Source organism: Notolepis coatsorum (genome assembly GCF_963971535.1).
Source record: "Notolepis coatsorum genome assembly, chromosome: 8".
In the NCBI taxonomy this organism is placed as follows: domain Eukaryota; kingdom Metazoa; phylum Chordata; class Actinopteri; order Aulopiformes; family Paralepididae; genus Notolepis; species Notolepis coatsorum.
This window is the reverse complement of record NC_140172.1, coordinates 98969931-98995771: the sequence shown is the minus strand read 5'-3', so window position 1 is coordinate 98995771 and position 25841 is coordinate 98969931. Positions and strand designations below refer to the sequence as shown.

At 45.0% G+C, this 25841-nt stretch overlaps 1 pseudogene across 1 annotated transcript in view; it reads left to right on the top strand.

Annotated features, from left to right (window-relative positions):
- LOC311233514 (vacuole membrane protein 1-like) overlaps positions 1–25841 on the top strand; it is a 337120-nt pseudogene that overhangs the window by 132149 nt on the left and 179130 nt on the right. The window contains exon 7 of the transcript in view: positions 23805–23898. The product of the transcript in view is annotated as a vacuole membrane protein 1-like (transcript). The remainder of the gene's footprint in view (positions 1–23804; positions 23899–25841) is intronic.

Genomic DNA, 25841 nt, shown 5'->3' with positions numbered 1-25841 from the left:
GTCTTTCTCTGGTCTGCATCCCCTTTTCAATTGTATGTTTGATTGATTGATTGATTGATTGAAAAGTTTATTAACAGATTGCAGAATGGGTACAGTACAGTACAGCTCAATACATACAATTGTTAAGGGGATGCAGACCAGAGAAAGACTTTCGTCTTGTTTACATCAGGGTCCCCCATTTTCAATTCATCATAACATATATGACTGAGCTGTACTGTACCCATTCTGCAATATGTTAATAAAGTGTTCAATCAATCAACAAATCACTTGGCCCCAGAACCTGGATAAACACTTAGATTCCCAAAAGTAGTGGTAGACTGTAGGTACCCAGGTCTGTTTGACATAGTCATATATCCACAAGCAGTAGTGCCTTGGGGGTAAAGGCTGTGTGTGTGTGTGTGTGTGTGTGTGTGTGTGTGTGTGTGTGTGTGTGTGTGTGTGTGTGTGTGTGTGTGTGTGTGTGTGTGTGTGTGTGTGTGTGTGTGTGTGTGTGTGTGTGTGTGTGTGTGTGTGTGTGTGTGTGTGTGTGTGTGTGTGTGTGTGTGTGTGTTGGCCTCTCTTCCCTGCAGAGCTGCACAGTGTCAGCACCACACAGTTGGTAACACCTGTTGTGCCCATTGCTTCAAAAAAGAGCCACAGCTTCAAGCGTATCTCTCCCGCCTCTCAGCCTCTCTCTGGCACTATCAGACCCTCTGGATAATATACAGTGGTGGGGGGTGATGAAAGACCCTATCCCTCTCCTCCTCCTCCTCCTCCTCCTCCTCCTCCTCCTCCTCCTCTCTCTCTCTCTCTCTCTCTCTCTCTCTCTCTCTCTCTCTCTCTCTCTCTCTCTCTCTCTCTCTCCCTCTCTTTATATATATATATATATATATATATATATATTAGTGCTGTCAGGCGATTAAAAAAATTAATCTAATTAATTACAGGATTTGTAATTAATTAATCTAATTAATCGCATTTTAATCGCATTACCATTTTATGCCTCATATTCTATATTCTATAATCATATTTCAAATTGCATGTGTCCGGATGGCAGAATTCAGTACTGTATCTACAAAACCTTCTGTTTAATCATCTTCCATCTATTAATTTGCTTAGATTTTTCAGGTCTGGTCAATTTGAGCATGGTGTTATTCACAGTTAAAGATAAAAAAAGATTTATTGATATTCTCATTTGGTTCATTACAATTTACTCAAAATAAAATGTTCATTCAATCAATCACAGCGCAGATTGATTGATTGAATGAAAATGTTATTAACAGATTGCAGAATGGGTACAATACAGTACGGCTCAATACACACAATTGTTAAGGGAATGCAGACCAGAGAAAGTCTTTCGTCTTGTTTACATCAGGGTCCCCCATTTTCAATTCATAATGAATTGTAAGTAAGGGTGCAACTTGCACCGTACAATCCATTCTTTGTGGATCTAGCCCACAGTATTTCTGACACTGGGAATACATTCCCTGAGATTCATAGATGTCCCTAGAATCAGATACCAAGAACATGCAAATGGACCATATTAAAAAAAATCTGTAAATGTGTATTCTACATGCTTATGGAATGAATGAGATACAAAAAAAAATATTATTATAAAAAAAAAAAAAAATTGTAATACATTTTGAGTTAATTTTCATAACGCGATTATTTGCTGTGTAATTAATTAATCTAATTAACGCGATAAACTGACAGCCCTAATATATATATATATATATATATATATATATCTTTATCTTTATCTATTTCTCTTCTGCTCCTCTTTGTGCCACCCTGTCCGTTGCTGCAGGCCCTTAACCCTTTAACTACCACACTACAGACGGTTAACCTTTCACTACCACACTACAGACAGTTAACCGTCTGTAGTGTGGTAGTGAAAGGGTTAACCTTCTGTAGCGTGGTAGTGAAATGGTTAACCTGTAGTGTGGTAGTGAAAGGGTTAACCTTCTGTAGCGTGGTAGTGAACTGGTTAACCTGTAGTGTGGTAGTGAAAGGGTTAACCGTCTGTAGTGTGGTAGTGAAAGGGTTAACCGTCTGTAGTGTGGTAGTGAAAGGTTAACTGTCTAGTGTGGTAGTGAAATGGTTAACCTTCTGTAGTGTGGTAGTGAAAGGGTTAACCACCTGTAGTGTGGTAGTGAAAGGCTAACCGTCTGTAGTGTGGTAGTGAAAGGGTTAACCTTCTGTAGTGTGGTAGTGAAAGGGTTAACCGTCTGTAGTGTGGTAGTGAAAGGGTTAACCTTCTGTAGTGTGGTTGTGAAAGGGTTAACCGTCTGTAGTGTGGTAGTGAATGGGTTAACCGTCTGTAGTGTAGCAGTGAAAGGGTTAACCCTTTGTCGTGTGGCAGTGAGAGGGTTAACATCTGTATTGTCGCAGTGAAAGGGTTAACACTTTGGTAGTGTGGTAGTGAAAGGGTCCACTTCAAACAAACACAATGCAGGTGGACACGTGTCGCTGCATACCGCACACACACGTGCACACACAGACACAAACACGCACACACACACAGCCAGAGCTGTTGAATGGAACAGGTGCCCCGGGAGATTAAGGCACGTCTCCATTATGAGGAAGAACTGGCCTCAAAGACTGTTGTGTTGACATGGAACAGGATGTCCAGATTAAAGAGGTTTTTATAATTTTTTATTTTTAGGAGTGCTCCGCCCTCAGCAGATGCTTGTTTGGGTATGTTGTCTCCGACATCAACTGCTGATAACATACATAACGAACAAACAAAAACCATGTCCCGGCTACGCTGTCTTACTAACAGAAATATTATGTGACCACAATTGAACCCTTTGCACTGGAAGGGTTGAACCATATGAAAATGTTTTGGACGGTCCACGGTGTATTTGCAATTGTAAAGTCAATCCAAATCACGTCTGTAGTGTGTTAGTGAAAGGGTTAAGATGTAAGATAAGATATTTTTTTTATTGATCCCCTTGGGGAAATTCGGGTGTCATAGCAGCATGGGGGAGGGGAGGTACAGGTATGGGCAGGGTAATAGAATAAATAAATAAATATAGGCAATAAAATGTAATCTGAATATAAAAATATGAGAAGAATAAACAGTACAAGGTGCAGGTGAGGGTCTGCACCCTAACTGGCATTATTATATAAGTCATACGTACAGACATTCCTAATAAATAAAGTTCTGCATTAAAAGTCCTTTTTTTCAAGCAACAGGCGTGACTCAGTTCTATTTCATTCTGGTTTCCGCTCAATGTCATTCTGCACTAACCTCACTTCGTGCCTAGCACTGAATAAAAAACTCCACAATGTACCTTTACATACCGACATCCGTCTGGCCACACCCCTATCCGCTTACCTTCATAAGCAGGTATGTGGTCACCTACTCGCCTCCTTCTTCACTTTCACCACAAGGAAGTGCCTTGGTATATACCCACACTTGACGAGGTTGTTTAGTCGAAGAAAGTTGGAAAACAGAAGAACGGGAAGATACGTTGACATTATATCTTTATTTTCTCTCTCACTATTTTCGAGAAAATACGGCGATATTGTCTTTGTCACTGGAGTGTCTGGAAGATGATGATCATTCTGACCTCCACCGGCTTTTTCGTATTAGGGGCTCGCGCCGCTGATATACTCCCCAATTGCAGTCCTCCTTGCTGCGGCTGGATGGGTATTGGCCCTCCGGTCATACAGCTGGACTGTGGGAGGCACCGGCTGTTGTGAGAAATCGGTTGCTTCCGTGTGGGGTGAGTACTGTTTTGCTTGCGAGCGCTGGTTGTCTGTTTATGCTATGGGGGTTAGCTGACAATTTTACGAACGCCGACCCCGGACTGGGGTCCTCTGCTCGGCTTCTTAAGCGGCGGACGGAGGATCTTGGTCTGACGCCCATGATGGTCAACCTAGTGGGCCGCGACCGAGACCTGGTTAAAACCCGGGATTCTCTGGACGAGCGGATGCTTCTCTGTCCCGTGCAGGCCCCATCTTTCACATAAATGTGGAAGTACACCCTAACGAGGAAATGTGGGCATAGTATCTTCATTATCGGGAGTTCCATGCTCAAGTCGGCTGCAGCCCGGATAGGAAATTGTGCCGGCTCCGCTGTATGTCTGGTAAATCACAGTTGAAAACTGTGTTTGACATTTCTTTTTCTCTTCCCTCTTAGGATGGGGAGGGACTTGGACAGCGGCCTGTCTGAAGTGTGGCTTGTTATGTCGTTGTGTACAGTTCAGGTGATAGCTGCTTAGCTCGCGTGCTAGTTGTGGCCTACTGTGTTAGCCAGTCAGCTGTTAGCTGCGGCGCTAGCTCGTTGTGTTTACTAGACTAGTAAACGTTAGCTTGTTGCTATCAGTCGGACGGCTGTTAGCTTAATGCTACACTGTTGAAACGTTACTGTGACTATAACATGCCTTAAACACTCTGACTACGACGTCATCTTTGACAGAGGATGTTAGTCGACCCTACACCCGGGTGCCAGTGCCAGCGAGGACTTCGTCAACATGGAGAACGGCGGCTGGGTAGCGTAGCGGACATACCCTCGTCACCAACGCAGGAGATGCTTGGTTCGACTCAGTGTCCCGTTAATCAGTGTTGCAGTTCTCTCGGCCGGCGCTCAGGGTGAAGGTAGGAGTCCTGACCGGACTTTAAACATTTCTTCTTTTCTTCCCTTCTAAATGTTTTGTAATAACGATGTTTCCAAAACATGTGTTGCTGCAATACTTTGAGGATACGACGCGTGTTGTGTGTGAATTGTCTTGTCACTGGTATAGCTTTTCTCTCTGTAGTAAATCGGCGTTGTTTTTTACATGTGTAAAAATGAACTGGTTTGGTTGTGATGAGAACATGTGTGTTCATGTAACGTTGTACCGTGGGTAAACTCACAACTAAGAGGGTTAGTTAACCTGTGAAGCTATGCTTAGTGACATGTGATTGAGGAATGAATCTTTTTTCTCAGCCTGTGATGACAATGAACAGCATGTTCACACATTAACAGAGGTGCCTGTTCACCTTGGTCGTATCAAGGGTAAGATAGGAGGGGTGACCCCCTGGTTTCCTTGGGGCTTCCCCCCCTCCTCTCAGACATGTTTGGTTACAATATATTGTGTCACTGTGTTTGTGGGGATACGATGTAACCCTCAGCTTAAGTTGCTGGGGTTGTACTTTCCGCTTGAGAAACAATTTTTTCCTAAAGAAAAGGTTGTTTGGTCACTTATCATGTGTGCTTAGCAAGGTCTGTGGCCATTACATAATCGAGGACTTCTGTCTTCTCTCGTTTTTGAAAAATGGCGTTCCTCTGTAGTAAGAGTGTACTTTTGCCATTTTTTGTTGTGATGAAGGGTTGTATGTGTCGTTGTGATCTACAACTGGGTTAGGTTTGGCCCACAGAAGCACATGTGTAAGTCTGGACCGGGGCTCTTAAAGGGGCCCTCTCTGTTCTGTGTTTTTTCCTTAGTAAAACTCAGGAAGCAGGTTAGCACATGAGCTATGTGAAGCTATTAGATGCTTCATGTAGCATGCTATGACTGTGTCATGCTCTACTTGTCATTACATCGTATCAGGGGTGAGGGGTTGTAAAGGGGTGAACTGGTAATCCTTTCCTCCCCTTTTCTGATTGGTCAGGGGTTAAAACCCCCTGTCCTACAAGGTTCCTGTCACGTTGCTGTTCGGCACGTTACAGGGTAAGGCGGGGGGGGGGGTTTCCTGGTCCCACGCCCTGAAAGATTGGGCGTGTGCACAGCGGAAATTCCCCCACCATAGAGTACATCACTGAGCGCGTCTCTATTGGTAAGACTTCCTTTGGTTGTTCAGGTCCATGTTATGGATCTGTTTCAGGGAGTTGTCAGAGCTCCTCCTCACAAAGCTCCTCCTCAGGGAGAAGTGCCTTCTGTGAGTTCGGACTCTCCTTCCCAGTGAGGGAGCCTCCTTAGAGTTTCAGAGCCTCCTCCTCAGATTGTCAAGGTGAGTAGAACTTCAAAAAAGGAGTTCTGCTCTATTGTGTGTGTATTCGATTCAATTCGATTATTGAGTGTGTATTGGTTCAGTGCCTCCTCCTCGGAGAGCCCTAACCCAAGTGTTACATAGCTCAATGTTGCAATATTTCTTTTCAATCTATACAGCTCACGTGGGAAGTCTCTCTGGGGATTCCCGTCTCCTCCGTGTGGCGAGGGTGGCGGGATGTAAAAATGAAAACAATTTTTACCCTCATCTGCGTCACGTGGGATTCATGTCAGTCTGTGTTTCTTTCTTTTTTAAATAAAAAGAGGAAAGAACGTGAAGCACGACGGCTCCTTGTCGTTCTCCCAGGCGACTTGGAGGAACAATGTCTGGTGTCTTGTTAGACTATCCATTGATGTGTTTGGGTCTCGACGCGTACATAGTGCTGGCTCGGGGTGTTTCTGATAAGAATCACGCAGGGGGCTAGTACGCCTTGGCTGCTCGTTATTAAAACAGCGTTTTTATAGGGCGACTGGGATGGAGTTTGTCTCTTCCGAGCGCCAGTTTACTAGGTTGTCTCGATGAATTCTCGTTCATATCTGGGGGATGTTAACAGAATAGATCAGAACATAGGTAGAGGGGGCTCATGCCCTTAGGGTGGGCCACTGAGCGCGGTACAAATGGGACCGTCTGGGTGGCGCCCTCTTTTCATGTTTTAGATCGACACGCATACCTACCCCCTCTCCTGGAGTGGGCATGTCGGCGTGGTTAGGGCACGGGACTGGTTCTGGTCGCGCTGGTCCAGGTCAGTTAACCCGTTGTCCGCCGGGGACGCAGATCTGCTGTTCTGGTACCCTGAGGGACTTGTGCTTTTTTCGGGGGGAAAAATGCCGGGTCGGCCCGGGTGTCACAGGGTTAGGCGTTATGGAGACCCTTTGTTGGGTACACGTTGTACCTGGCACTATCATGAAGGGGCTGGTTCTCCTTTCTTTCGCTCCTCTCTCACGCATGGCGAAGAGGGGGCTGTTGGGGTGGTCTTCTGGACCTCCTCTGGTAACCCTGTGTGCTTCCCGAGCCGCCGGGCCCGGTCCGAAGTAATGTTTCGTTGAACCGTAGGCCTGGAATAACCCTTTTTGGAAACTGAAACACTTGTATAGCTGGTGTATACCCGCAGGTGTGTTTTGGAGTTTTTTCTTGAGGGGTTATAGGAACAACCACCGTATGTGGTACCAAGAGGGTGGTTGATTCCCTGGTGTGTTGGAGTAGAGTCAACTCCCGGGTTACCCGGTTGAGTGTGCCCCTGCACGTTCATATCGTCTGCCAATCGTGTCAGCCTTCTCTGCCTCGACCCCTCTGGGTGTTTTTTTTTTTATGGAGGCTTTGTCATGGTGCGTAACAATGCCAGCATACGCCCCTTCCGCCGGGGTGCTGTTTTCAGTTGACCCCTTTGGCGCCTGTCTCGTCCGCAGTGCTCCAGGCTCGGGTCTACAGCCTGCTGCCTGGTTTCCCCGGTGCGCTGCCTGTTCCGTTATGGTTAACCTTTTGAGTGCTTCAAAGTTACGGCCATGCTGACTGTGTTGCAGGGTCAGTGTGCCAGGCGGCGTAGTAGTGGGGGGAAGGGCCCGCTCTTGGAGGGGCCCTGTCCGAATATGCTGGCGATGTGGGGGGCGGTGTCACTAAGTGACCGCCTGGTGAGATCTTGATGCTTGGCATCATTGACCTCTCCGGGCACCCTTTTTCCAGGGGATCCAGTCCCTTCAGGGGGTCTGGGTCTTCCTTCGCGCTCCGCTGCTACGGTCTTGCCACAGGGTTGAGTTTGCTCTTGACTCCGTGATTTTGGGGGCAGTAACAAGGGTTGTTCCTTCCGTTCGTTCCCTGGTGGCATGCGGGTTGTGCGTGTGCGTAGTCGTGGGGTCAAGCCACGGTCTGCTCACCCTGTGCGTTGAGTTGCTCGAGTTTCTTCGCACGGTCGGATCCGTCTCCCTCCCGTCCTCCAATAGGGAGGGTATCCCTCCATTAGGGAGGGTCGGGGGGCTCGGTCCTCTCCGGTCTGATGGTTGTGGGGGGCCTCAGCGGGGTACATTTGTCGAGCTTCTGGCTTCCGCTCAGCTCCTGTTGTGCAGAATGACGCTGAGCGGAAACCAGAATGAAATAGAACGTAAGGTTATGTATATAACCAAGTTCTATGAATACTGGTGACGCTCAGCGTCAGGACGCCACTGCGGCCCTTGACCTCGCCTTGTGGTGAAAGTTTGGGAAGGAGGCGAGTAGGTGACCACACACCTGCTTATGAAGGTAAGCGGATAGGGGTGTGGCCAGACGGATGTCGGTATGTAAAGGTACATTGTGGAGTTTTTTATTCAGTGCTAGGCACGAAGTGAGGTTAGTGCAGAATGACGCTGAGTGTCACCACTCACCAGTATTCATAGAACTTGGTTATATACATAACCTTACGTTATGTTGACATCTTACTAACAGAAATGTTGTGTGACCACAATTGAACCCTTTGCACTGGAAGGGTTGAACCATACTGGAAATGTTTTGGATAGTCCAGGAGCTCTGAGCAATTCCAAAACACTACATTTCTTGGCGTGTATTTTCATTGTGTTAATTAAGTCTGTAGCCTACCCAACAACCCCCCCCCCCCCCCCCCCCCATTTACCAACCCTCATCATCCCCGTGTTTTTCAGAAGTTTGAACCTGGTGAACTGAGGATTTATTTCCCTCAAATCTCTTCTGTTTTCCTCCCATGCTAAGCCCCACCCCTAAAATCACACAGCTCCATGTCTTTTACACCCACAAGCTGTTTTAATAATAATAATAAATGTATTTGTATAGCACTTTTCATACAGAAATTGCAGTTCAAAGTGCTTCACAGCAGTAAAAAAAAAAAATACAGGCATAAGCGAGCATAAAAAAGATAGAGAGGTAGCAAGGTAAGGTAAATCACAGTTTTTCACATTAGGACCTAGCATCCCAATACATAGGCCTCTCTGTTTACGGTTTCATTCAGTAATAAAAAATAATCAAATAGAATAGACAGTAAAAAAGTGCGGTTTGATTCAGTATATAAATCGGCAAAAAATTATAAAATAGAACAGACAGTAAAAAGTGTGATAAAATAGTTCAATACAAATATACAATAAGATTTACAACAGAGCATCGCTCATAACACTTAATAGAACAACAGAGCAGTGCATCGCTCTTAATACTTTGAGTTTCTTTATAAAGTACAGTTCTAAATTACCTTATAGAACAACAGAGCAGTGCGTCGCTCACAACTTAACAAGTTGAACTGTATATAGTCATCTTGCTGTTATTTTATCTTACTTTATTTTATTCTATGCTATTTTTATTTTCGTTTATTTATATTGTATCGGATGCTTCTATGGTCGAGGAACCACAACAAAGTGAATTTCACAATTTTTTTGCTGTAAGGTACTGAACGACGTGACAATAAAGGAATCTGAATCTCATCTGGATGTTGGATATTGACCTTTGTTATTTTGGGAGACCCTGATTAGCCTACTGTTAAAAATGCACAGAGGGGCTGTGTATTTTAAATAGATTAGAATATCTTTATTGTCAAGTACATTTTTACATATACCCACAAATTTGCCCTCTGCATTTAACCCATCCTAACTAGTTAGGAGCAGTGGCCAGCCAGTCGAGCGCCCGGGCACCAACTCCAGATGTAATGCCAGAGTGTTGGTTGATGCCAATGACAGGAGTATGTACCCTCGTATGTATACATTTTCTGTTAGGATCTCTGTTTAACAGTACTGTATATTTGCATATCTTGTGTGTCACAAATGTAACAGTACTGTATATCTGTATGTCATAAATGTCATAATATATATCTGTATGTTGTGTATGTCAGGAATGTCATTATGAATTGAAAATGGGGGACCCTGATGTAAACAAGACGAAAGTCTTTCTCTGGTCTGCATCCCCTTAACAATTGTGTGTATTGAGCCGTACTGTATTGTACCCATTTTGCAATCTGTTAATAAAGTTTTCAATCAATTCAATCAATCAATACCTAGCAGTGTTGTAGTCAAGTCACTAAATCTCGAGTCCGAGTCGAGTCTCGAGTCCCCAGTGTTCGAGTCCGAGTCCAAGTCCAAGTCATCAAGGTTGAGGTTGTCCCGGTATTCTCTTCAATCGTTTTTTTTACATATCAAACATCTAGCAGTATACTCTTGCTGGAATTTGATGTAAAATCTGCTGTAAGCGAGTCCCAGACTCGAGTATTACAACATTGGTACCTAGTATGCACGTCTTTTATGGTGTGGGAGCAAACCCAACATGGGGGACAGCATGTAAACTCCACACAGAAAGGACTTCTACTGAGGTTTGAACCCAGGACCATCTCGCTGTGAGGCACAGTGCTAACCGCTGCCCCACCGCACTGCCTGCCACACAGTGACGTAAACACCATGGTTCTTTTTGGCTTCTTCATTCCACTCCTTTCCTTCCACAAATTTTATTTGTTTGCGTTATATTTCGTATATAGCTTACGTTTTGCTCTATTGGAACTATCCCTTTAATCATATACTATCATGAAAACTTTCACCACGTGTACGCACCCATCTGCCTGACCACTCCCACATCCGCTCCTATATAAGCGGGTCATGGCCATACTATCAGCTCCTTCCCTACTTTCACCACGAAGCCCGTGTAAAGCACCGCTTTAAGTTTAGTGTTAAAGTAGTTAGTTGGTAAAGGAGCTGCGTTGACATTGTACCTTTGTTTTTTTTCTCTCTCACAAATTTTCGGAAAAAATAAAGCGATAATGTCTTCACCACCGGAGGACTTAGACAACTACCGTTCTAACCTACACCAGCGCTTCACTGTCGCGGCTTCTTCCGTGCGTCGTGGGGCATCCCTGGCTCCACGTTTGTGGCAGACAGGTGCGTCTGAGCAGCGTCTGGAGGAGAGTGTGTGTCGCAGAGGAGCTGTCGAGCCCCTATCTCCTGTGAGATGGCCGGGTTCCGGCTCTGGTTCCGGCAGTCCCTCTGGTGCCATGGGATTTGCGGCGCAGACTCTTCGCCTCCTCTCGTTCCCGTCTTGAGACGGTGAGAAGCGGGGTCGGACAGCTTAGCGGCGGTGTTGAGCTGGCTCCGAGCGAGGATTCCCTCGCCTCTTCTCCATATCCGATGGAAACTGAGGATTACATGGAGGAGGCGGGGGCTTTCTTGTTCGAAGGCCCGGTGGAGACAAGGCACTCTCCCCCTCGGGGAGTGGCAGAGGGTGCTGCGTCTTCCCGGGGACCCTCGTACTCCGGGACTGGGTTAAAGTCTCCACCCCCGAGACGAGATGCCCTTCTGTCGACCGCACCGGATGCTGGCTCCTGCCTATCCATTGGAGACAGTGTGTGCAGCCTCCCGACCGCGAGGGATGCGAGCGAGGTGGAAGAAGGTGTGCAAGGGGAGTTGCGCGCCTTGTTCCTGAGCTCAAGACCGCAGCAACCCTCATAAAACGGAGCTTTGCTGACGATGCCACTGTATCTCTGGTAACACCGTTCTGTGAGAGGGACGGATGTTTCCTCTCCTTTTTTCTTGGGATAAAGAAGAGCAGTCGGCTGTCTGGAGTGATCAGGCCTGCATCGCTATTCCTCACGTTACACAGCTTCAGTAGTAGCCGTTAGCTAACAGTAGGCCCGTCAGAGCTAATCGTTAGCTTGCTGCTGCGTTAGCTGGTGGCTATTGATAGGCCGGTAAGAGCTAGCTATTAGCCGGCAGCTGGCCGTTGGTCGGAGCCGACGGTGGGCCTGTGAAGAGGCTAGCTGTTAGCTTGGTGCTAACCGTCAACCTGTAGTTAGCTGTTAGGCTAACCGTTGGCGTTAGCCGTGGGGAGGTAGCGGGCCCTGCACGATCTGACTTGGCGTCATCTCTGGTAGAAGATGTTGTCGGCCTGTACCATGACCGGCCGCAGGATGTGGGCGAAGCGCCGGAGCGAGGTTCCAGTCGTCGCCACTTCTGGCCCCGCCAGCTAGAGGCCTCGTCAACATGGTGGACCAGCCATTTGTTGCGGCCATTCATCCTGCGTCTGAGGGTCAGGTAGGACATTACACTTACACTATGCCCCACTCCCCCCCCCCCCCCCCCCCGAATGTTTTTGGTTAATAACAATGTTTTTGTTTAACAAAACGTGTGTTACTTCACTGCATTTCGGGGGATACGACATGTGCTATGTGAACTCACAGCTACAAATGCTGGGGTTGCGATTCTTGCTTGGAGTGTCGTGCAGTTTTCTTTGAAAATTGTAGTTCTAGCACTTGGCCAAGGCTTATGTCCTTCTCTCTACTTAAAGACAGCGTTTTTTCTTACGTGATTAAAGTGAACTTGGGTTTTTTATTGTATGATGAGAGTTGTGTGTGTGTTTCATGTAACATCAGGGACCCTGATGTAAACAAGACGAAAGTCTTTCTCTGGTCTGCATCCCCTTAACAATTGTATGTATTGAGCTGTACTGTACTGTACCCATTCTGCAATCTGTTAATAAACTTTTCAATCAATCAATCAAAAGGTAAACGTAGCATTGAGTCCACAACTGGTCTGGGTGTTAGCCTACAGAGTTGTACATATGTGGCATATGACCAAGTGCCTTGAGTCCCTCTCTTTAACTTGATATTTTTTCTTTGCTTAAGGGTAATGATAAAAATAACGGGTGGCAAGTTTGTCACACATAAGCCAGAGCTGTGGATAAAGCCCGTTTTCTTTTTTTACACAGACGAGGTTATCGGCTGTGGCTGGTGTACATGATGTAAAGCTTTTACTCTACAGGTAAGTATGTGCTTTCATCTGGCACGCCATGCAACTGGTGTCACGGCTCTGCTTTCTTATGGCGTCGTATCAGGGGAGAGGTGGTGAGGGGGTGGATAAAATAAACCTCCCCCCTCCCGGATATAGTTGTATCCTTACGAAACTGATTGGCCGAGAGGTTGTGCCTTTCTACCTATCAGTCTCCCTGTCGAGGGTGTTTTCTCTCTCGTCACAGGGGGGGGGGGATTTTCCTGTCTCCCACACCAAGTCAGGATAGGTGGGACATGGGATTCCCCCAGCCATTTGAAAACACCACAGGCGCTTTTTCTGGCTGGCCAAGAGACATGTCCGTGAGTTACAGGGCCTGTACTACAGACCGCTGTCATTTTTCAATTGTTTTACTCACGTTGTGGTCTCTCTGGGAGAATCGCTGTCTTCTCCTCTTACATAAAGAGTAGAATTGACGCGTTTTTATTCTCAGGCTCGAGAGGCCATTGAAGCACAAGTGCGTTTTCTTATTGGCCAAGAGACATGTCCGTGAGTTACAGGGCCTGTGCTGCAGACCGCTGTCATTGTAAAGGATAGGTGATGCAATGCAGTAGAGACAATTTGTCCTCTACTCTGCTACCTACCAGTAGTGTATATTGGGTCAGAGCCTCCTCCTCAGGGAGTTTCAGAGCCTCCTCTGAGTTTCAGAACCTCCCTCTCAGTGAGGGAGCCTCCTCAGAGTTTCAGAGCCTCCTTCTCAGAGAGTCTTAGTCCAATGTGTTACATGAACCTTTTTCAATTGTTTTACTCACGTTGAGGTCTCTCTGGGAAAACCGCTGTCTTCCCCTCTTACATAAAGAGGGCTCGTCATGTGAGGACCCGTGTCTGTGTCTTTTGTAGACCGGCTTCCTGCTGCTCGTCCCAGACAGCAGGGGGAAACATTGTGGGGTTCTTTCTTTTTAGAAGTTCACCGTCACTGTTCTCGGGTTATTTACGAGCATACACGCTGGTTTATGAAATCGGCGTGTGGTCTTACGAGACCAATCAGTGCTGGCCCAGGGTGTTTTTCAATGATTGAATCCGCTTTTTGGGACCGGCGCGCCTTGGTTGTCCAACATCATAAAAACTGCGTTTTTTATGCGGTCGGCTGGGAAGGAGATTTTTTGTCTCTACCAAGCGCCAGTGCACTAGGTTAGACTCAAGTAGTAGATCAAACATTTGCAGGGGGGTTTCACGCCCGTTAGGTGGGCCACCGGGAGCAGTGAGTTCCTTGCCTTGGTGGCGCCCTCTGTGATGTTTTGGATCGACACGCGTACCTACCCCCCTCTTAGGACGGGGGCGGCGGCGTGACAAGGGCACGGGACTTGTCCTTGTCGCGCCAGACCGGATCAGTTTAACCCGTTGTCCGCCGGGGCGCAGACAAGTTCCTGGTACCCCGAAGGACCCTGAGCTTTTCCGGGGGGGAAATGCCAGGGCGGACTGGACGTCACAGGGGTTGATGTCATGAATGTGTGTGTCATGTAGATGTCACTACGAGTTGCCCTTAACAGTGGTGTGCATTGGTCCATACTGTACTTTTTTGCACAATGTTAGGTGGGTGGTCCTTCTCCATTAATTTCACCCCTCCCTCCCTGCTGAGCCGGGGATGGGAGGGGGCTGTCAGGGAGGCTGCTTCTGTCAACTCCTCTATGCATCCCTGTGTAAGTTCCAGTCCTCCAGGCCCAGGTCGGGCCTTGCCCTTGTTGACCTGTTGGCTTGGGTTAACCCTCTTTAAACCTGAAACGCTTGAACTGCATTGTATAGCCTGTGTATACGTGCAGTTATGTTTCCGTTTTTTTTTGTGGGTTAAGGGAGCAACCACTCTCTGTTAGTAAACATAGGGGGGTGGTTGTCTCTCCGGTGTGTTGGTAGCAGAGTCGACTCTCAGGTTGAGCCCGGTTAAGACCCCGGCTGCCCGAGAGTATTCCCCCGCATCTTTCATGACGTCTGCCAATTGTGTCAAACTCTTTCTCTGAACCTCGACCCCACGAGATTATTAAATTGGCGGGGTCGGGGTTCGTGGAGATTGTGACATGGTGCACAGCATACCGAAACACCCTTTCCGCTGGGATACTGTTCTTACAGTAAGTCCCTTAGGCACAGGTCGAGTTCTACTCTTGGGACCTGTCGGCCTGGATTGAGGGACTAACCTCCTTGGAGGGTTGTCTCCTGGCGCGCCGGCTGGCCCCTCGATGTTGTGGGGGGGGAAGCCTCCTTGGTAGCGCTTCGGAGTGGCGTGCCAAGGGGAGAAGGGCCTTCACCTGGTTTAGGCTCTGTCCAATACGCTGGCGATGTGGGGGGTGGTGTCACCAGTGACCGTCTGGTGGGGTCTCGATGCTGCGGCTTCATTGACCTCACCAGGCCCCTTTTCTCCATGCCCTGCTGCTACAGCCTTGCCACAGGTTTTTTTTTTTTTACCACAACCCCCGCAATGTTGGGGGCTGTGACGGGGGCTTTTTGCTCACGTCCGTTCCCTGGTGGCGTGTGGGATGCGCGTCTGAGTAGTCGCGGGCACTTCTAAACAAAGGTAAGTCCCACGGTCTGCTCACCCTGTGCGTTGAGGCGCTAAACCCTCTTCGCACAGTCAGGGTCTGATCTCCCTACCGTCCCTCACTAGGGGGGGCGGGGGGGGCCCGGATCCTCCCCGGTATTCTGATGGTTGTAGGGGGCCTCAGCGGGTACATCTGTCGGGCTTCCGCTCTGCTCAGCTCTTGTGTTCCAATAGAGCAAAGCGTAAGCTATATACGAAATATAACAAAGGTTATATTTCGGCGTAGGTTTCGGCTGTGAAAGACTGGGGAAGGAGCTGATAGTATGGCCATGACCCCGCTTATATAGGAGCGGATGTGGGAGTGGTCAGGCAGATGGGTGCGTACACGTGGTGAAAGTTTTCATGATAGTATATGATTAAAGGGATAGTTCCAATAGAGCAAAACGCTCGCTATTACTCATATAACTAGGGTTATAGGATAACCTTCGTTTTGTCTCTCTCTGTATGTGTGTGTGTGTGTGTGTGTGTGTGTGTGTGTGTGTGTGTGTGTGTGTGTGTGTGTGTGTGTGTGTGTGTGTGTGTGTGTGTGTGTGTGTGTGTGTGTGTGTGTGTGTGTGAGTGTGTGTGAGTGAGCATCTGTCTTTGCTCCTCTCTTGTAGACATGTATCACCCATGGCCTTGTGACTGACTCTCTCTAACAGGTGGGTGGGTTAAGGCTTCATCCTCCCTCTCTCTCTCTCTCTCTCTCTCTCTCTCTCTCTCTCTCTCTCTCTCTCTCTCTCTCTCTCTCTCTATCTCTCTCTCTCTCTCTCTCTCTCTCTCTCTCTCTCTCATTTTTAGTAAATCAGCAAGTACGCTGCAATTTCCGTTTACATTTTGAATTGATTGAATTGAAAGAGAATTTATCTCAACCCTGCACTAACTATCCTCATCTCATATTTTATGTATTCAACTATTTCATACAATTTCCTTGAATCCGTGGAACATATTTGGAAAAAAGAAGAATTCAGTAGAAACAACGCTAAATCAAATTTGAATTACCAGTATGTATTTTCCTGCACCTCATTCTTCCCTTGTATTGACCAGACCCTTGTGGTGTAGGTGTAGCACACAGTTTTCTATTCCATTACCCTGTTCCCTGCCTGGCTCCACCGAGCACAGCTAATTGATTCATTAAAGCTAACTGATCGTCTGTGTCCTTGGTATGAGATCATCAAAAGGAAATACTCATGAACAGCACGTTAAAGAAACACACCAACCTTTTGGGAAATTAGCTTATTTGCCATCTACCCTGGAGTTAGACAAGCAGATACATACCCCTTTCTTCTCTGTGCAAGCATTAGGCTTAGGGAACAGCCGTGCCGTTAGCCTAGCTTAGCGTCATTCACTGGAAGTAGGTGTGCCAGTGTAGCCTAGTTCCCAACAGTCACGAAAACATGTTGTGACCTGTGTATTTACCACGTGGAGAATAAAATAAAATTTTTAATTCGTTTCAGTGTATTTCGTGACTGTTGGGAACAAACGTTCAGGTTTGTTCGACTCGTGAGATATAATCACGAAAATAACAAACATCAATATTTTCAGCAGCTTTGACAGCGGCTGGTTTGAGCTGGGTAGTGTAGTTTTATGAAATGTCAACGACCATCGAATGCCCTGGGTCTCCTCTTTCTTAGGACTACAATGATTTCATGACGGTTTCCGATGCAATGTGCTAAGATTTTTTATAAACTCATATTTAGCTAATAACACTTTAAAATCATTGGTAAACAAACGTAGTGCTGAAAATATACACTTTGACTGCTGTTTTGCCTCAACATTAATGAATACGGACTGTATTATATCTATTTATGACGTGAAATAAATCTCGGCTTGGTATGGGGTCTGACTCGCCGCACCTCACTTCCACCGCTCATACTCTCGTGTTGTTTCAGTCACCGCTGCCAATTACTCAGCGCCACAGCTCTGCCCTTGTCTTTTCCTCCAAACCAGGCCGTGAGAACAGAACATGAAATGTTTATTATGTCCAAGTCATCAGAGAGAGTGCTGTACATATGGTGAAACATCCTCTGGTTGTGGTTGTGTGGTGTCACTCACACGTGTGCAGGCTTGCGTTATCGCCTCAACTCGCCGATACCAAGCGCCCCACCTCTCAACACTACGACGGAAATCAAGGAACTCACAACACCCTCGAGGGTGAAAGGGTCCCTTTTTTTTCACGCTTGGATTTTTGTAATTCCCTGGCACTATAGTTTTAAACGCCTCTGCAAATGTTTTTTCAATGATACGGAACAGCTCCTTGTAAATATTTATTTTCCATCTTGAAAATATGACGGGAGGAATGAGAAATAGGCTATTTGTTTTGTCCCGGCTTAACTGAGATTTGCCTTGACTGCTCATCCCGAGGAATGTTTGTGTCTTCCCAACAATGTACTGTAGGTCAAACCGACAATAACAGACCGACAGACAGAGAAAGTGTCTTAAAACGTTAAAATCTGGACTTCGTAATAAACTCACTGACCCTATTATTTTACCAGTAGACTATTTCATTTTGGTCGAACATTATTCACTATTGGTTCGTACACACACACACACACACACACACACACACACACACACACACACACACACACACACACACACACACACACACACACACACACACACACACACACACACACACACACACACACACACACACACACACACACACACACACACACACACACACACACACACACACACACACACTTGAATACTTTATTTGGTTCCACAAATTATATTACATAAACAGGGACTCAAATGTATCGGGGCCAAGCAGCACTGGCCACTTAAGGGTACACATAGCACCTCCTTCTCCACGCGGCTTAGCTGCCAATAATAGCTGAGCAATATTTGGCAATTTGTTTGGCTTTTGTCTTTGACATTGCAGCAATTCTCAGACCGCTCATGGTGCATTTATTTTATATACATGGCCAAGACTTCCAAATAATAAGTATACTACACACACACACACACACACACGCACGCACGCACGCACACACACACACACACACACACACACTCTCTCTCTCACTCTCTCTTTCATGCTCTCTCTCTCTTTCACGCTCTCTCTCGCATTTTCTTTCTCTCTTTCTCTCTCGCCCTCTCACTCTGTCTCTTTCTCTCTCTCTCTCTCTCTCTCTCTCTCTCTCTCTCTCTCTCTCTCTCTCTCTCTCTCTCCCCCCCCTCTCTCTTTCTCTCTCACTCTCTCTCTCTTTTGCGCTCTCTCGCATTCTCCTCTCTCTCTCCCACACTCTGTCGCTCTCTCACTCTGTCTCTCTTTCTGACTTCATGATTCTCACGCTTTCTCTCTCGTACACATTCTCTTTGCCCCATGCTGTGTATTACTCTCTCTCTCTCTCTCTCTCTCTCTCTCTCTCTCTCTCTCTCTCTCTCTCTCTCTCTCTGGTCCTATCTAGTCTGGCAGCAGTGTGTGCTTGGAGAACATCTGGCAGGTTGCTTCTCACCATTAAGGAGCAGCGGCAGATGGAAGCGTTTCTTTCTATTTCCAATGTTGTTTTTGTTACTCTCGTCTGGACATACAGGGGAGGGGGGTACAGGGGAGGGGGGGGGGTTCCCCTCTTCCTCTCTGGAGGAGGCTCCTCATCACCTTTCTGATATTCAGAAGCGTCAGAAGCATGACACTTACTGTAGATTTCTGTACATTTTTACTGTATATTTTAGAATGTATATACATAACATAGGAAATATAAATCCCGGACCGTATTTTATTATTATTATTATTATTTTATTCTTAGGCTTATTTTATTCTTTATTCTTAGGCTTAATTTTTATTATATTCTTATTTGTGACTAATTGTTTTGTCTACCTAAATGTTTACTGTGAGCGATTTGTAGTGCCAAATTTCCCTCGGGATGATTAAAGTATTTCTATTCTATTCTATTCTAGTCATCGTCACTTCTCAGAACGGACATGGAGGCAGGTCGTCTTCAGCCGTGGATTTATCTCCTCGTCTTGTTTTTCACCGGAGGCGGTCAATCGTTCACGTATACTGTAAAAACTGGGATTGTGGTTAATTAATATTTATTAAATAATTATTAGTAACCTATACATAATAAAAAAGACTAGGTGCCGTTTGAAATCGAATTGAGCTGAATTCAATGAATTTTAACTAGGGATGTCCGATATTATCGGCCGATATTGGCATAAAAATGTGATATCGGAAAATATCTGTATCGGTTATCAAAAAAATATATATCTTTTTTACATTTATTTAACCTTTATTTACCCAGGCAAGCAAGTAAGAACAAATTATTATTTTATTTATTGTCAAAGTATGCATAATGTTGTGTTAATTACACAACAAGAGATATGTAATGTTAATTACCTGAAATTATTCAGTTTTTTTTGGGGGGGGGGAACCCTGCATATATTGGTATCGGTTGATATCGGTTGATATCGGTATCGTAAATTAAGAGTTTGACAATATCGGTATCGGTAAAAAAGCCAATATCGAGCATCCCTAATTTTAACCATTTATGAATTGCATTTTACACAGTTTTGGTTGAATAAAATGTGCTGATAGTTTTACCAAATTACCAGATGACGCTCAGTTTTTACAGTGTAGACCAGTGGTTCTCAAACTGTGGTACGCGTACCACTAGTGGTACTTGGTGGTACTTCTGGTGGTACTTGAAAACATTTACAAAAAAAATACAATTATAATTTATTTTTATTATTTTTTTTTCAGTCAGGCCACTGAACTTAGAAGCAGGCCAGGCCAGTGTTTCTGGTTGCAGTGGTGCGATAGTTAGATAACCTAAGTGGGGACCAACCAGGAGATCACTGTGACAGAGAGTAATGCAGTCTAAACAGTCATAAATCTTTAATTCAACTTCAGCCCTGATCATAACCATTTATTTTTTTAGATTTTTTGTAATGTCAGATAAAAAATTAAATACTCCCACTTTTTTTTAAAAAGAGTTGGTGTTAAATCTGACATTACAAAAAATCCATCAAAATCTGTGTTGTTGCTAATCATTGGACACATGCCTAGCCTGTAATAATCCCCCCCAGAAAAATGTACTTTGCATTTGATATATTGAAAATATTTTACTTTTTGTGTGTTTTTTTTTACAATAATTTGTGATGCCATCACACAAACTGGCATTTAAAGGGTAAAAATTCTAAAAATGATTGAATATGTGTTTTCTTTTCTTTTTTACAATAATTTGTGATGCCCATCACAAACACTGGCATTTAAAGGGTAAACATTTAAATATGTGTTTTCTTTTCTTTTTTACAATAATTTGTGATGCCCATCACAAACACTGGCATTTAAAGGGTACAAATAAAAAAATTCCTGCACCAGAATGCAGGGAATTAAGTTTTTGTAACTAAATAATTGTGTGTGTTCCAATAGAGCAAAGCGCTCGCTATTACTCATATAACTAGGGTTATAGGATAACCTTCGTTTTGTCCTCTCTCTGTATGTGTGTGTGTGTGTGTGTGTGTGTGTGTGTGTGTGTGTGTGTGTGTGTGTGTGTGTGTGTGTGTGTGTGTGTGTGTGTGTGTGTGTGTGTGAGAGAATGAAGGACAACTGCTTGCTGTGTGAGAGAGAGAGAGAGAGATAGAGAGAGAATTAAGTACATTTGCTGAAATACAGTTGTTCTTAATTTTCTCACTTGCTATGTGAGAATGTTATAGTTATTATGTTCTCAATGCCCCTTGCATTGTATGAGTTGTGTGGAAGCGTTTGCTAGTTCTAGTGCTATCCCTTTGTACATTGTGGCTGTGTCTGACAAAAGTTAACAATAAATAATGGTATTAGGAATACATTTGCCTCCTGCGTGAACTGTGCATAGCTGAATAGACTGTATTTTAACGCCGGTCATATGGTGGTACTTGGAGAGCCAGCTACGTTCTCAGGTGGTACTTGGTGTAAAAAGTTTGAGAACCACTGGTGTAGACGATTGTAGAAATATTGAGAGAAATGGAATAAGATTGTGTGTGATTGTGTGTGTGTGTGGGGGGGGGGGGTCGTGGATTATTCCGTCGCAGACAGGAAAAGGTTAAACATCGTTGATCATCACGGTTGTGACATCACGTTCTCTGTGGCAGCGCGCAGCGGAGGTTCAGATGCTGACTCCGTCTTCCTCTCCTCTCGAGTCACAGGGGGCTTCTGGGTATTTCTCTCAGCCTATGCATGGGCTGCTGCTGACTTCCTGCCACAATCACACTTGAAACACAGCAGCCCCCCCCCCCCTGTGCCCATTCAACATGGCTATTCAATTGAAGAATAATGAAGTCATGATTTTTCTAGCGGCTCCAGACTGATGATGTAATGAAAGTCAGCCCCCCCCCCCCCCCCCCCACACACACACTCTCCTCACTTAAATCTTTAGTACAGTTTTAGTATGAAAAAACAAACATTTTAACAGCCCCTCGTGAGTCCAAGAGGAATCATCCTCAATGTAGATAATGTAAAACATCTTCTTTCATGGATCAAGTCCATATTGACTTGTAACACACAATAATGAAGTCATATCCTGCTCGGCTAGTGAAACTTTTTTTATTTTTTTTATATCCGGCACGGAAAGGGTTAACAGGCTGTGAATTCTTGATTGCCAACTCCCAGGATCGTATCTCCTGTAACCCAAATCAGAGCCATCTGTGTTGGGCGTGTGCCGCACCCCCCCCCCCCCCCCCCCCCCCCCTCCAGCCCCCACCCCCCCTGGCCTACTGCACTCAAAGGATCCCTGTGCTGTGGTTTCTGCCGGCCCCCGTCACGTGACTTCTCTGAAAGTGCCCCCTCCCTCCTCCTCCCCCTTTATTTCCAGTAAACTGTTTGAAAGGAGGGGATGAGTCAGAGAGAAAACAGCTTCCCTTTAACCACAGCTTGTTAAAGAATTTGTCAACGTGGACTTGAGGGGTGCGTTTTTTTTTCTCTTTTTCTTTTTCCGGATAGATTTTGAAAAAGATAAAAAACTATTCTAGAAGGGACTCTCTATAGCTCCGGTTACGTCAGGAGGAGTCTAATATCTACTCTACATCCTGTGCCAGTGAGAGTGAGCGAGAGAGAGAGAGAGAGAGAGAGAGAGAGAGAGAGAGAGAGAGAGAGAGAGAGAGAGAGAGAGAGAGAGAGAGAGAGAGAGAGAGAGAGAGAGAGAGAGTGAGGGCTACTTAGGAGTTAATAAGATGAACTTCGCCGTCTCCTTGCCGCGCTCCAGAGATGTGTGTGTCGTCGTCGTCTATGTGAAAGACTTTCATTCAGAAAAAATAGGGGGGGGGGGAACAAAAAATTAGAGAGAGAGAAATGTGCTTGGGTGTTGACTTGTATATAGGCTACCGCATAGATTTTTCCTCGTCGGACATTTAACTTTTTAACGGATTGCTTTGTCGCTGCTGCTTTTTTGTCTGTTTAAACTCCATAACCCTCGCTTTTTTTATCCAACACTAGAAAAAAACAGTTTTTTTCCTCTAACAGTTATACCCCCAACATACCAAGAAGAAATACAAATATAGATTTTTCAATGAAGAGGAGAAAAAGAAACAAAAGCGCAATCCAAAACCTCACATTCACCACCATTAATTTTTTGTATAATATACAGTATATATATAAATACATACATATATATATATACTGTAGGCTATATAAATATATAAAATATAAAAAAAAAATATATAAGAAATACATTTACATACTCTGTTTTCCTATACTATATCATTATACAGTATAGTAGTATTGTTCTCCCATTGGCGCCTCTTTGTTTTCATGCTTTGTCCCTCTGTCACCACTGGTATACTGTAACATAAAACACACCATGCCACCACAAAGAACTTTCCTAACCATACATTTAGAATGTGCTCCAGCATTTCTTGTTCCTTGGCCAATAGATTTCAGTCTTATTTACAAACAGTCACCATGGTGACATAATTCCATCAGCAGCCAATCAATCTGACCCTAAGAGCCTAACACCTGCTGCCCAGTGCCTGTGCCAAACTGACCTTTCCACTCTTCCCAGGAAAGTGAAAGTTGAAAGACAGACACCCTCAATACACAGACATATTAACTCTTAACCTAAATTAACTTTAAGTAACTTATCATTAATACTAACATGATTAAATATACCTCACCCGTTATACTCACTATCCATACCAAATAGATACCAGATAAAGTACAAGTATCTAATGTACTTCTTTGTGTAATAATACACAGAGTCTGTGTCCAAAAAAAGACAAATAAAAAATCTGCTTATGGTCACAGCGGACATGTCCTGTGTGTCACTATCAGATGTTAATTATCATGAAAGAGAAGAGGTTGAAAACAGCAGGTTGAAAACACAGCAAGGCGCATGAGGATGTGGCGATGAAACGAGTAGTAAAAAATAAATACGTATATATAAAAAACTTGTAACACAGTAAACAGTAGGTGAAATGTAAGTGACATTTCCCACAGAGGGAGGCTTGATGTGGGGTCACAGGGAGAAGAGAAAACGCTGAGTCAAGCTGCAGTGTGAAGCCTATAGCAGCCAAGAAACCTGGACCCGTGGCTTCCACTGGTCTTTTAATGACGCAGCACACCCTTGACAAGGTCTCCTAAATGTAATTGCTTCTAAACTCAGGCAGCCCTGGAGGAGGTGGTGGTGGTGGAGGCGGTGGTGGTGGTGACGAGGGGGGAGGGAAGGTGGGCGGGCAGCAGGCAGCCCTCCTGGCAAAGTGCCTGGCAAAAAAAGATGGTGATTTTCCACAAGCGGCGAAACAACAGAGTCTGGATGTCTGAACCTCAGCCATGAAAGATATAGACATAGCTCTCCTCGGAAAAGGGAGTCCAAGTACAGTACATAGTCCAACTGTAGTAAATCACACACACACACACACGCACACACACACACACACACGCACACACACACACACACACACACACACACACACACACACACACACACACACACACACACACACACACACACACACACACACACACACACACACACTCTACACACCCTCCCTTCAGCTCCTCTGGGAGCCTTTGTTCACACTGTGTGGGGGGGGGGGGGTTCATTCCCTCCACATCACATAAGTCAAAACGTTTTTAACTGCACTTAATGTAAGCAACGCCAAGTGTCATGATGTCATAGAAATACATGGCATTCGTTGTTGCGAAACACGGTCGCTCCGTCTCCATGGCAGCAGCGATGATGTGGTGTCTGTCTGCATCATGGCTCTTCTTCTTCTTCTCCGCTCCACACCGTCTATACATGCAGCACGCGGGGCGGTGGGTTGTGTCAGGTTAGCTACTCCTGGGACAGTCCCCGGTGGTTCAGCTGTAGACCATGAGGGCGCATTCCTCCCTCCAGACGACCAGCCCCGGCTCCCACAGGCAGAACACAATGCACACGCACACACACACGCACACAGAGAGAGAGAGACACACACACACACACACACACACACACACACACACACACACACACACACACACACACACACACACACACACACACACACACGAGGCTAGAATTAAACTAGCAGGCTTGTCCTGGGAGAAGCTTCTCTGATTGGACGTTGTTGGGAGGGAGAAATTCAAACTGTGAGCCAATCAGATCCAAGTGTCCCTCTTGCCCCCCGAACCCCCCACCCCCCTCCTCCTTTTATTAGGCTCCCCTCCCATGTCTTTCAGATTTCCTGTCGGTTGGGCCGCACTCTTCACGGAATGCCATTAGTATACTGTGGTTTTGTTGACCATATATGGTATGATCAAGTTTTTTAGCACCCACCCACCCCTCCCCTCCCCTCCCCTCCCTTCAAGTTTTGATTCACCATTTTCATTCAGAAACAAAGGCCTGATATATATACCATTTTACAAAGAAATGTTAATTGTCCAATAAGCCAATAACCAATAGTTCATAGTAATTTTTTTTTATCTCATTTTATTAGTTTCATGGCGATTTATATAATTTTGGATGAGAATATTATGCTTGCAGGGGGCCTATATACCGTTTTCCCCTTAAATATGTCGTTGATTACAAATAAATGTGCATCATGCAAATTGAGCAATTAAATCCAGACCATTATCCATCAATAACTTGAGTAATAATATATACAAAAAGAATTATGCACTCGATGTGTAATATGAAAGGTATATAGTAAGTGAGAGGAACAGGAGGTCTATGTTAATTAATCTCTTTCAAATGTAGACATGTTGCTTGATAGGTTCAATTACATTGTGTACATTTATACAGATAAATAAATATAAATATGTGACACCTAAAAATTTGCTATTCACAGTGCTGCACTCTCAAAGATATATTTGTCACTGCATTCATTTGTCCCTTAAAAATGGATCACCTAAAATAAATGTGGCATCGAATAGGAGAGAAATTAGTTAGCAGAAGTGATATAGGACTAATTAATCAATTAGATTAATTCCCTTAATTGTCGAGTGTAAATGTGGTAATAACACATTCAATTTCATTCACTTTGGAAAGAAACAACCATGTTCTTTGTGTCACTCATTATTTCTGCTATTACCCTTCATAATAAAAGTCCATAAGCTAAATATGTATTATCTACTGTCACCATTTTAAAGCCTTCACATTTTTGCATATTAAGATCTGCAAAATATACAGTATAATCATATTGAATTGTTCACACTTTAA